An 11,142-nucleotide genomic window follows, 5' to 3' on the forward strand; every position below is an offset into this window, starting at 1 on the left:
GTCCCGTCATTTGAGCTGATCACTCAGTGGTGAGGCAGTGAGCAGCTTGACTCTGTGGTGGGCATGAAGTGATTGCGTTACCACGGTAATGCGGTAACTGCGGCAGCTCTAGATATTGTAGGAAAAAAATGTGTTAAAAACATTGGCATTGAAGATAATCTGGGGTTTGGTAGGGTAAACAGGGTTGGTAGTTCTGTTAATATACAAATGCTACATACAAACGCTAAGCATCTTTTGAAAATGTAGTGTGGTCACATTGGAAAAGTGACTAATTAAATTAAGTATAGTCAAAACAGTTAGTATGGATACTAAACAGCCCTTCACTTTTAGGAGTGCTGTTAATGTACACTAGTCTCCAATAATGCAATGCACTTAATTAACAAGCTACTAACAGAGGGGAAAAAAAAAAAAAAGTCATAGTGGATGGTGGAGATGGTGGCTGTCTTTTTATTAGCTTTAACCGGCGGTGGCATTCTGAAGTTGCAGCTTGATTGCATCATTTCCTGCTCACATAAAACAATGAAGTATGTTGATTTTTGTACACTAACTGCAAAAATCAGTCTACCAAGAAGATAAGCATATAGTGTTTACAGTTAGTCACATTTTTATCATCATTTCATCATTTTCATATGTGAAGACATATAAGACAATGTGGAGATGTTTAAATGATGGAATGTTTGAATTGTGTGGCACAATTAAAAAGTTTTTAAAAAAGGAGTCCACAGCCACACAGTGGTTAGCTTTGAGCTAAATGCTAACATCAGTATGTTGACATGCTCACAAGGACAATGCTAACTAACTGATGTTTAGGAGATGTAATGTTTACCGTGTTAACCATCATAATTTAGTGTATAAGCATGCTAACATTTGCTAATTAGCACTAAACACAAAGTATAGCAGAGGCTGATGGGAGTGTCATTAGTTTTGCAGGTATTTGGTCATAAAACAAGATATTGGACGAGGTGAAATTTTGACTTGATGGTGGCGCTAGATGAAGAGTCAGAGCTTCATTAGGATTCATGTCAGATTTCCAACCTTAGAGCCACTTCACTACTGTGGCTAAAAACAAAAGAAAGAAGAACAAGAAAAAGGCCTGTCTCTAAAGTATTTTATATAAAGGATTTAGTTCTTTCTGCATTTGAGCTTCATAAACTACTTGAGAATTCACTGTATGACCAAATTAGGTGATCTAAGGTGTCAATATATTTATAATTTTACAGACACCACAACTTTGTAAATTGAAGAAACATCACCTCTGTATAAGATTCTTTCTCAACTCTCTACTGTTAATCATCCCATCCTGTCTCTACTGATCTGGTTTGTTTTTGCAGGGAAAAAAGAAATCTCCCATGATTTAAAAAAAAAAGGAGTGAGTGAGTGTTGTTTCTTTCATATCTTATCTGGCTTTGTAGAGGGAAAGAATGAGCCAAAACAGTGCAGAGTGAGAAGAGGCGAAGCAATGAATAATAATCAAAAGAAACATGAGACAGCATAGATGTCTGAGTGACCCCAGCTTCACTTTCAGACATATTTTAGATATAAGTGGACGCAGACTAATTAAACTGTGTGTCTAAGAAGAGTTTGAGGATTGCAATCACTGCAAGGCAACACAGCAGAACACCAATTATGATAAAGGTGCCTTGCATCCAAAATAGTGGCAGTTATTGGCCTCTCACTGTGGCTCAAACAGCAGCACTGATGACCCAGCACTTTGAAAAGTTGTGTCCGGAATAGATGATGAAAGGTATCAGGACACCTATATGTGTAGGAGGTTAACCCTCTGAAGGCACAAGACAGTCAGAGAAAGTGCAGAGTATAAAGTACAGTAGAATGAATGCGGCTCTCGAGGTTCACTAACATCTATATCTTCCTTTGTAGGAGGCTTTGATATTCAAAACTCAATAGGGATTTTGGGCCACTGAGCATCACTGAGATAAGGCCTTCTTAAACCTTTTCAGCCTCGGGCGTAAATGAGATACTTATTAGACATTAAGCTTTTCATTTTGGCTTTGGGCTTAAAGATTCAAAGAATAAATTATATCCCCTTTGCCTTGGGACTTATGAAAACATACTTTCTTATGGTTTTCCAAAAATAGACCACTGACCCACTTTTGGTCCAGACCGGCAGTTTAAGACTGGCTGATTGAAAGTGACTGGTGTACATGGTGCCTTGTCTGTTCCATTCCCACCCGTCCACAGCACCCACTGTACCCACCTTGTCGCCCACAGGGACCCTCTCTTCTCTCAAGCTCCTGACGTCCTCGTCTTCCCCACATGCTACTAAAGGAGAAGCGTCCCTATTTCAGTCTGAGCATATGCACGAGCAAGCAAGCAAGGTTACAACCACTGAATATGAGCATTGTGACAAGGGCAGCTCAGCAGACAACAGAGCTGACCGGTGCAGCTGAAAGAGACATGCCTTGAAGGGAAGCACATGCCGCAGCTTGAGGGAAAGTGATGAGTGCTTATGCATTTGAAAAGTATGCACAGCAGCAACAACAGCGAAGGCAGCCATAGTCTGAGTCGAGAAATGTTTTAATATCTGAGAGTGACTGAGCCCGGCCAGATGGACGAGCAAACAGAATTAAACATTAGAAATGCTCCAAAGACCAGGAGGTACATGAGAAAAAGTGTTAAAACAAAGAGTTGATGGCTGAGAGCACACAATAGAAGAGGAGAAACATCACCAACAATATCACCACGCACTATCACCACAATTATAAAGTAGAATTATAACCTTTATGACAGTGTCAAGAAAAACTGAACATTTATAGGCCTATAGATTCAAGGCAGGGCTGTTGTATTGGATTGTATTAGAGTATACAGGTGTACCTAATATAATGACTATAGAGTATATTTTGGGCATTTACAATTAAAAGAGGAATTATAGAGTCTGATTTGGACTTTGGTTTGTCCTGCTGATTGAGAGTCTACTATGTACCCCCCCAGTTAAAAAAGACTATCTGTATTATATCTTATTAGTATACTTAGTAGTATTGTCGATCTTCTTCTGACACCAATAATTCATCTGTGATTTCATTTAGTGAGTATAAAAATTGAATACCAACGGACAGAACAACTGTTTTTAAAACTCGTGTGTGTCAGTCAAGACTTAGTACACACTTAAATATTTTCCACAAAGGCTTATGTTGGCATGATGTTAATACGGGTGATTTTTCCAACAATACACACAATGTGTGTAAAAACTGCTTTTTCTGCTCAGAATTGGCTTATGTGTGTCTGCTTGGATCTGAAAATTCAATTCAGCCAAATTCTCTGGTCGCATGTCCTAAGATTCCGGTGTGTGTTCTGACACCTCCATTTAACTGAGACACTGCGCTGGCACAACAGTGGTGCTGCCACTGTTGTTAACATATAGTGCGGAATGGTACTGCCAGATTTAAGACTGGAACCCTGCCTGAGAAGCTACAGTATGTTTTTGCTTTATTTCATCCTTTGCTGACTGGCAACTCAACAGGCTTAGTTAGTTATTTAGTGAGTTAGTGAGTTAGTGAGTTGGTTGGTTGGTTGGGTACTTTATTGTCCACTTTGTGGAAAATTATAGTTGGCTTCATTACATAGAAAACTTGTAATAGTGCATGAAAAAACACAGCCCTCTAATTCATTTGAATGGGGACAGTCCATCTTGAGCAAAAAAGTCGAACCAGGCTCAACTTTTGCTACAACATGACGTTATCCAGCAAGGTGCTGTGTTGGCCAATTACATATGTGCAAGCGTATGTTCTTAGTGGATTACTTATGTAATGTTTTTCTACCATTTACCTGATGAAAAATAAAATAGCTGTTGGCATGATAACTTGTCAGGGTTGAAAATCCAGTATTACAAACTGCTGTACAGAGTTTTGGCATCTGATAAGCTTTCAGATTTAAAGATCTGTTACTCAAACTGGACTTCCTGGATTGTCTTTCATGTCTTGCCTGTAGCTGAAGCAACCCACTCCCACTAATGCAGCCCCCTGCACTGGTCTTATTGACTGATTTCGATGAATCCCTGCTTGAAGGATTTTACACATCAAGTGTTTCCAAGCATTGGGGAGTACTATTGCATGTATGAAAAGTCGTATAAAGCCTTTTGTGTCTCCAGAGGGAGCTATGTGAAATCTGGTAAATTGCCTCAAGTGATGTCACTTAAATCAGCGTCGGCAAGAACTGAAGATAACAAGTTTGAAAATAGAAAAAATCTTAAAGTGTGGAGTTAGAAAGAAGTGAAATTACCAGACCTCTGTAGCCCGCTCCTCATCTCTGTTTGAGACTATATTAGCTGCTACTAGCATAACAGACACAAATCTGTACAGTCGTATGAATTGAGTCGAATTGCATTGTGGGTAATGTAGGTGCCAGGTTATGAAAAGGAAGAAGAATGTGTAGAATGAAAAGGTGATGTCTGGTTCTACTGCATCGATTTTGACCTTTTTTTACAAACTGTCCATCATGAGTCTGACAGTGTAATAGTGGTGCATTGTTAAATCTGTGGAATACTTAATATATTTACTTGCAACACATGACATGTCAACAGTCATGAGACAAAAAGAGAAAAATACAAGTAAATCACATTTAAAAGAAGCCAAACCTGAACCCAACCCATTCCTGAAGTTTTATGCAACAACATGCTTGGAACCCAAACTGAAATCTGATATTTGATGGTTGGGTTTCATGGCCTGTTTTGTAAAGAAATTGTCCCTCTATTCTATCCAATATCATTCTGTAAATTGTGAGAAGAAAAATCCAGTACAGGCTGCCAGTCTTTGCTATGATGGTCTCATTTGTCTGCAGTAATTATACTAATGTCTCAAAATTAATATGGCAATGATTTATTGATGATGAATGCTAAAAGTAGCAGCTCAAAATGACCTTGACATATCGAATTGCAGGAGTCTTGGCATGGGTTCACAGATTTGAGCTCAGTCCAGGAGGTTGAGACTGACATCAGTGACAGGAGAGCTCCCTCCAATCTCTGCCTCCTCAGGGCTAAAAGGCTCGGGAAATTATCCATCTCTTTTTACTGCATGTGAAGGAAAGCAATATGCAAATCTCTTAGTGCTAATGTGCGCTGTGGCCAGGCATTACTGAGGCTTGAGTTTCACATTCTCCAAACTCCCTCATCTCTGCGGCGCTCGGTGCCCCGACCATCCAACTGCTGGGCAAGTGGCATTTCTTAATGTATTTGTGGGTCCCCCGAACCACCCAGCAGACCATGAAATGAGTTCATTTCACCACAGTGAGATGCAAATGACTGGTGCTACAATAATATCATACTCTGTCATAATCAGTTATGCATTTAGAAAAGGGAAGAAATGTGTCGTTTCTGTCATTTTCTCAGTATTGTCTCTCGCTTGAAAGGACGATGACTTCCAACACAAATGCATGAAAAGGTTTGGCAGCATAAACACATATTGTACTCAGTTCTTCCTCACTGACTTTACAAGGATTTTCATTTCGCTATCAAAGGCTCTTGTGTAATTGCTACACTACGCTTGTTACACTCATTTCCTCTTTTCTAAGCCGTTCCATATGATGAGCTCCTCTTTTCTCTGTCGTTTCATCTGCATAAAAACCTCAATGACCTTCCTATCAGACAGCCCATCATTTTAAAATGATCACTGGACCAATTAATCTAGAGATAATGCTTACATGTTTCCATATGCCAATGAATGATGAATTCACTAGCAAGATAGTGAACGACCAGAGGATCTAGTGGGTGGTGGTGTGTATTCCTCCTGCTCATCTCACATGTGGATTGGAAATGTATATTATAAACTTAGCACAAAAAGTAAGGAAATTTGTGTTTGGTAGATTATTTCTTTGTTTTAACAATGCTTCTTGGCAATAAATCTTATACCGTTGGAAAGCCTGTTTATTTCCCTTTTAAATGGTGCCACATTTGTAAGGAACATGCATTTGTGGGATGAGCAGCAGAGCTGAGTATGTGGGTTGCGCCCATGAAAAATTTGCCAAATCTTCTCTTCCAATGCCAAACAGCTTATTTTGCTGTTGCTATTGACTCTTGTATTGAGCTTCTGGTACCCCCACCTGTGAGCATGGGCCCTGCTACAGTGGTCAGTAGGTGTCTACTCCAAGAATCGGCATGCCACATTTGACTGATCTGGATAAGGCCCATGCGATAGGGCAACTTCAAGCTGGTGTTCTGCAAAACCAAGTTGTGGCATTATTTGGAGTGAGCCCTGGTACCATCTCCAAAGTGAAGGCAAATTTCCATATAATAGGGGATATCAAAGGCAGGCCGCGAAGTGGGCGTCCCAAGAAGATGACACCCCAAGAAGACCATTTCCTCACACTGTCAGCACCTAGGTACCGTAGGCTGTCTTCTACAGGTTTGCAGTCAAGGTTTGCAGGATGATATGGCCAACTGTTGTGGCTGTGTATGGTTCTTCCACACGCTACTGAGGCTCCTGTTTCCTTACAAATGTGGCACCATTTAAAAGGGAAATAAACAGGCTTTCCAACGGTATAAGATTTATTGCCAAGAAGCATTGTTACAACAAAGAAATAATCTACCAAACACAAATTTCTTTACTTTTTGTGCTAAGTTTATAATGCAGTAGCTAGACACACTGCTGCGGAATTTAAAAAAATGCAATAAAAACTTGTAACGTAATACCTTGCTTGTAAAGTAATAAAATGCAGGATATGTGACAGTAACATTTTACATAGTGTGTTGTATATTAACTTCTCAGCACTAAAAAGCACTTTTACTGTTTAGAATATTCAGTCAGTCTCAGACACAGTGAATGACAGAACCAATATATTCAGTGATATAACAATTTTACAGAAATCTTTTTTTTTTTTAAATGGTAGTATATGAGAAAAAATATTTTTTGTGTTGCAATAGGTTTTTGTGTTGCAGTACTACAGTTGGCTCAGTTATCTCAGTTGAATGGCAAAGTCATCTCTCTTGCTAGCTAAACTTGCAACATTGATGGAAAAAAGCTACAAAAAATGAATGGTGTGGATGAGATGCCTGTTGTAAACTGATTTACAGAAATAACTGTTCAAAGGTACCCTGTGGAGTTTTCGACTGCTAGTAGTCAAGAAATAGTCATTAAGTCAACCAATAGCCTATTTTCCATCACAGTTTTCCTTGATGACCTTTTTCACGCAGAAAATGAGACTGAAACTAAAAAAAAAAAAGTAACCTTTGAAAATGAGAATTATGATGAAATGTTTCATTTTTTTGTGAATGAATTAAAACGGAACAATACGATAATGTGGAAGATGGACAAATGGACAAATTAACGAATTACTGTTTTAATGCAAAGTTTTATTTAACAAGCTCCTCCAGAAGTTTGTTCAGAAGTTCAGACTTTTCTTGGAAGAAGAATCTATGGACTATGCCGACAGCATGGCCACATTTATAAAAAGGTAAGCTTATGTAACATTATCAAGTGCTGTGAATGTGATGTAATGTTAATGTTACTTTCAGTCGGCCATCTTTCTTGTTGCTATCAGAAGGAATGAGTCAGTTCCACGATTAATGTCGGCAGTCAACATGTAAAGGTGCTTCTGTTTCTTAATGCACCTGGCTTTGTGTGCAGGGACACTGTCATATTGAAACGAATGTAGGAGAGACATTGCTATGTGTATGATTAACTAGTAAATCTAAAAAATGCTACTAAATGTTGTGTAAATAATTATTGATTGAAGGTAAAAGGTAACGTTATGAATGTTCCTGGCTATTGGTCATAATGAGGATTAAAATAGAAGCAGATCTATTCTATCTCTAGCACAATATCTCAATCAAAGCAAATCTGACACAGTGTTTGAAGTTGACATCCCACAAACTTGCTGTTCATTTATGATGTACGCATAGCAAAAGCTTTTGTTTGTTTCTTTTTTCCTGCATTTTCAAATGCAGTGTGAAAACCTAAACTCCTTTCATTTCACTTACAGGAACCAACCTTGATGATACTCAGTGGGTTTACAATTATTGTCACTTGCTTGCCAGGAGGGTCATATATAACAGCTTTGGCATCCTTGCAGCACGGTGGCGAATTCTCAGACGTCTAATTGAATTCCTCACAGATAAACAGTGAAGGTTGTGAAGGCCTGTGTTTTCTTGTATAACTACCTAACCCACACAGATTCTGCCAACACCCCAGCCACGCACTATATCCCAGCAAATTTCACTGACTCTTCAACACCAACAGGTGATATAGTATCTGGAGAATGCAGGAGAGTGGTGGGAGGTAACAGAGACTTGTTGGACCCTGGGCAGCTCAACAGGGCACGGCCATCTCAGGCTGCCATCACATATTTAGTATTTAGGAGAGTTTTTAGGAGAGGCCTGCTGAATTAAAGGGTGAAAGATAAAGCTGCAACAATTAGTCGATCAATCAACAGATTAATCGATAATGAAATAATGGTAATTACAGCAGAAGTGAAGGACAGATGCTACAGGCCTTCAATAATGATACAAAAACAATTACAAATGGTAAATGCTCCTGCATATGGAATTCAAGCATGTAATTTTATTTTCAGAATTCACGTTTTAAACAGCAGTGATGTGCAACATACTGTACGAGTATTTTCTTTTGTTATTGTTTTTCTATAAAAAATGCCACATGGAAAAATAAAATACAAACATTTACATGCTGTACCTGACTTTTTAAGTATGTTTACTGTAAACCTATTATTTAAAAAATCTATGCAAATCATGAACAATGATTAACATCGACATGTCAACAATGGTGTAAGAACACATAATTAAACAAAAATGCCCTCCAGTTAGTGATGTTTTTTGCCTCCTATGACTCATCCTCTGACTAAACAGCCTCATAAAGCAGTTGGAAGATCTTGAATTTCATAGCTGAATGCATCTGAGGTGTTATCTTTAGAAGCATGTCAGCCACAGCATGCCCAAACCTCACATCTTCATTGTCTTGCCGAGAAGCTCTTTCTTTATCTGTCCTCTCAAGGCCCTCCTTATGGCATCTTCAGTTTTTCTCCTCTTCTTTGGATCTGGAATCCCAGAGGTACTGCTTTGTTCTTAGCAGAGTGACAGAGGCAGTGGTGGTAAAAGTATTTGAAATATTATACTTGAGTTACAGATTCAACTGTAAAATAATTAGTCAAATAAAAGTTTAGTCACCCATTAAAAAAAGACGAGTCAAAGTCGATTCTTGTTTTAATGTATTCAGGTTTTCAAAAGAAAAAGTACAAAAGTACAATTTGAAACATTTTGCAAAGGGACTGTAGAGGGTCTGACGACATAGCCAGAATAATGCCGATGGCAGTCCCGCACCTTTTCTATTAGCTACCAAAATATATTAAAAAATAATGGAAAACTGTACTTACCATCACTGGACGGAGGTGAGGTGGTAGGAGAGAAGTATTCCAGTGAAGTGTGCTCTACAGGAGCTGAAAAGCTAAAGGTGTTTTGAAGGGTAGAGGTGGAAATAGTGCTGAGCTCTGATGTGCTGGATGAAGAAGGTGAAGTTTGAACAAATCATCAAGTTGCAACTGTGTGTCCTCCACAGCAACCTTGAAAAATAAAAAATATGATGAATTAAATCACTTTTTTCAGAATAGTTACCCATGCTGCAGTAGTTTGTTCTCTGTAAATGGTTATTGTCACTACAAGAAGCTGATTTTTTTTTATCCACAGTTGCTGGGGCCTACACTAAAGTTATTACAGCTATGTACAACAGCAGCTATGAAGTAACATACTTTTTATATTCTAGTTAGGTAGATAGTTACCCAGCTGTTCTAGCTGGCATCCAGCATGTTGCTTCACAGTTGGCAATATAAGCGTAGTGCTGTACTGTACCAACATAAATAAAGCCAATGTTTATTTATAGACTTACCTCAACTGTAGGGAAATTTGATTGGGTTTCTCTGTGTTTGATGAAGGGTGACAGCCAACTGAAATTAAATAAATTAACTAAATTTTCCCATGCCTTCCTGCACAATGCTTCTTCTTTCCCTAAATTTTGTGAAATTTTGTGCCAGGAATTATTGGCTGTCACGATGATCTTTCAGTGAGGAGTCGTACAGATGTCTGTATTTTCTCACTTCTGCCACCAGCAGCTCCTCAGAGTTCTCCATTTTTTACCCACACATCTGCATCCGTGTAGTTAGAAAATGTTGGATGTGTGCGGATAGGCGAAAACCTGCTGCATGGGTCTCTCCCGAAGGGGCGTATCTGCTGGTGTGACGTCACTTTGGCTGCATGGACCCTCACACATGCGTCAAGCATAATTCGAGCTTTACTCTTCAATACCACTACTAACAACACAATACCTGCCCAGCACTTTGTCTCTTGTTCTCTATGGCATAACACCGACACTCTGGCAGCCTGCAAGCTGCTGCAACGAAAAGGAATAGTTTTGTTATTTCCCTAAAGACCTTTGTTTTTGAAAATGTAATAATACAGAACTGTTAACATACATTTAAAACACATGTTGGCAGTATTGGACTGCCAGGGATGAGTTAATGTAAAAACCTATGCTATAACAGTCTCTACTCTTCTGGGAGGACTTTTCCACCTGATTTTGAAACCCGGCTGCAGGGATTTGCTCCCATTCAGCCGCAAGAGCATTAGTGAGTGAACACTGATGTTGGGTGATAAGGGCTGGCTGGCTCATAGTCTGCATTCCAGTTCATCCTAAAGGTGTATGATTATACCTTAATGGATATGGCTTTGTGTGTGGGGGCACTGTCATGTTGAAACAAATGTAGGAGAGACGTTACCATGTTCCCAGTATTTTATCCGCAGTTTAATATGCCCAGCACACTGAACTTGGTTTGAGGTACCATATACAACCTGCCAGTCAATCATAAAACAAGTATGTCCCATGGCTGTTGTGTAATTTGCAACACACATTATGTGTAGTAGGGTGATCCACCTTAAAAATCAGCCCACCTTAAGTGAGCCTGATAAGGTTCCAATAGGCATCAGGTGTAGCTCATTTAGGCTCCTCTCTCTCTCTCTCTCTCTCTCTCTATATATATATATATATATATATATATATATATATATATATATATATATATATATATATACCAGGTTGCAAAGACACTGCCCCTCATCCCTGTGGTGAGTTAATTTGAGGTATTTATTTAAGCTGTTTTTGTTTCTTTTATGTGTATGCATTGGGGTCCTGT

General features: G+C 39.0%; 1 long non-coding RNA gene across 1 annotated transcript; it reads right to left on the reverse strand.

Annotated features, from left to right (window-relative positions):
- Positions 1-8,609: 8,609 nt before the first annotated feature.
- On the reverse strand, positions 8,610-10,195 carry LOC122976753. The gene is made up of 3 exons (XR_006401032.1): positions 9,843-10,195; positions 9,334-9,519; positions 8,610-9,024 (listed from the first exon to the last, which is right to left on the reverse strand). It is a non-coding gene; the product is annotated as an uncharacterized LOC122976753 (long non-coding RNA).
- Between the last annotated feature and the right edge of the window lie 947 nt (positions 10,196-11,142).

This window comes from Thunnus albacares, chromosome 24 (genome assembly GCF_914725855.1).
Source record: "Thunnus albacares chromosome 24, fThuAlb1.1, whole genome shotgun sequence".
NCBI classification, from domain to species: Eukaryota; Metazoa; Chordata; class Actinopteri; order Scombriformes; family Scombridae; genus Thunnus; species Thunnus albacares.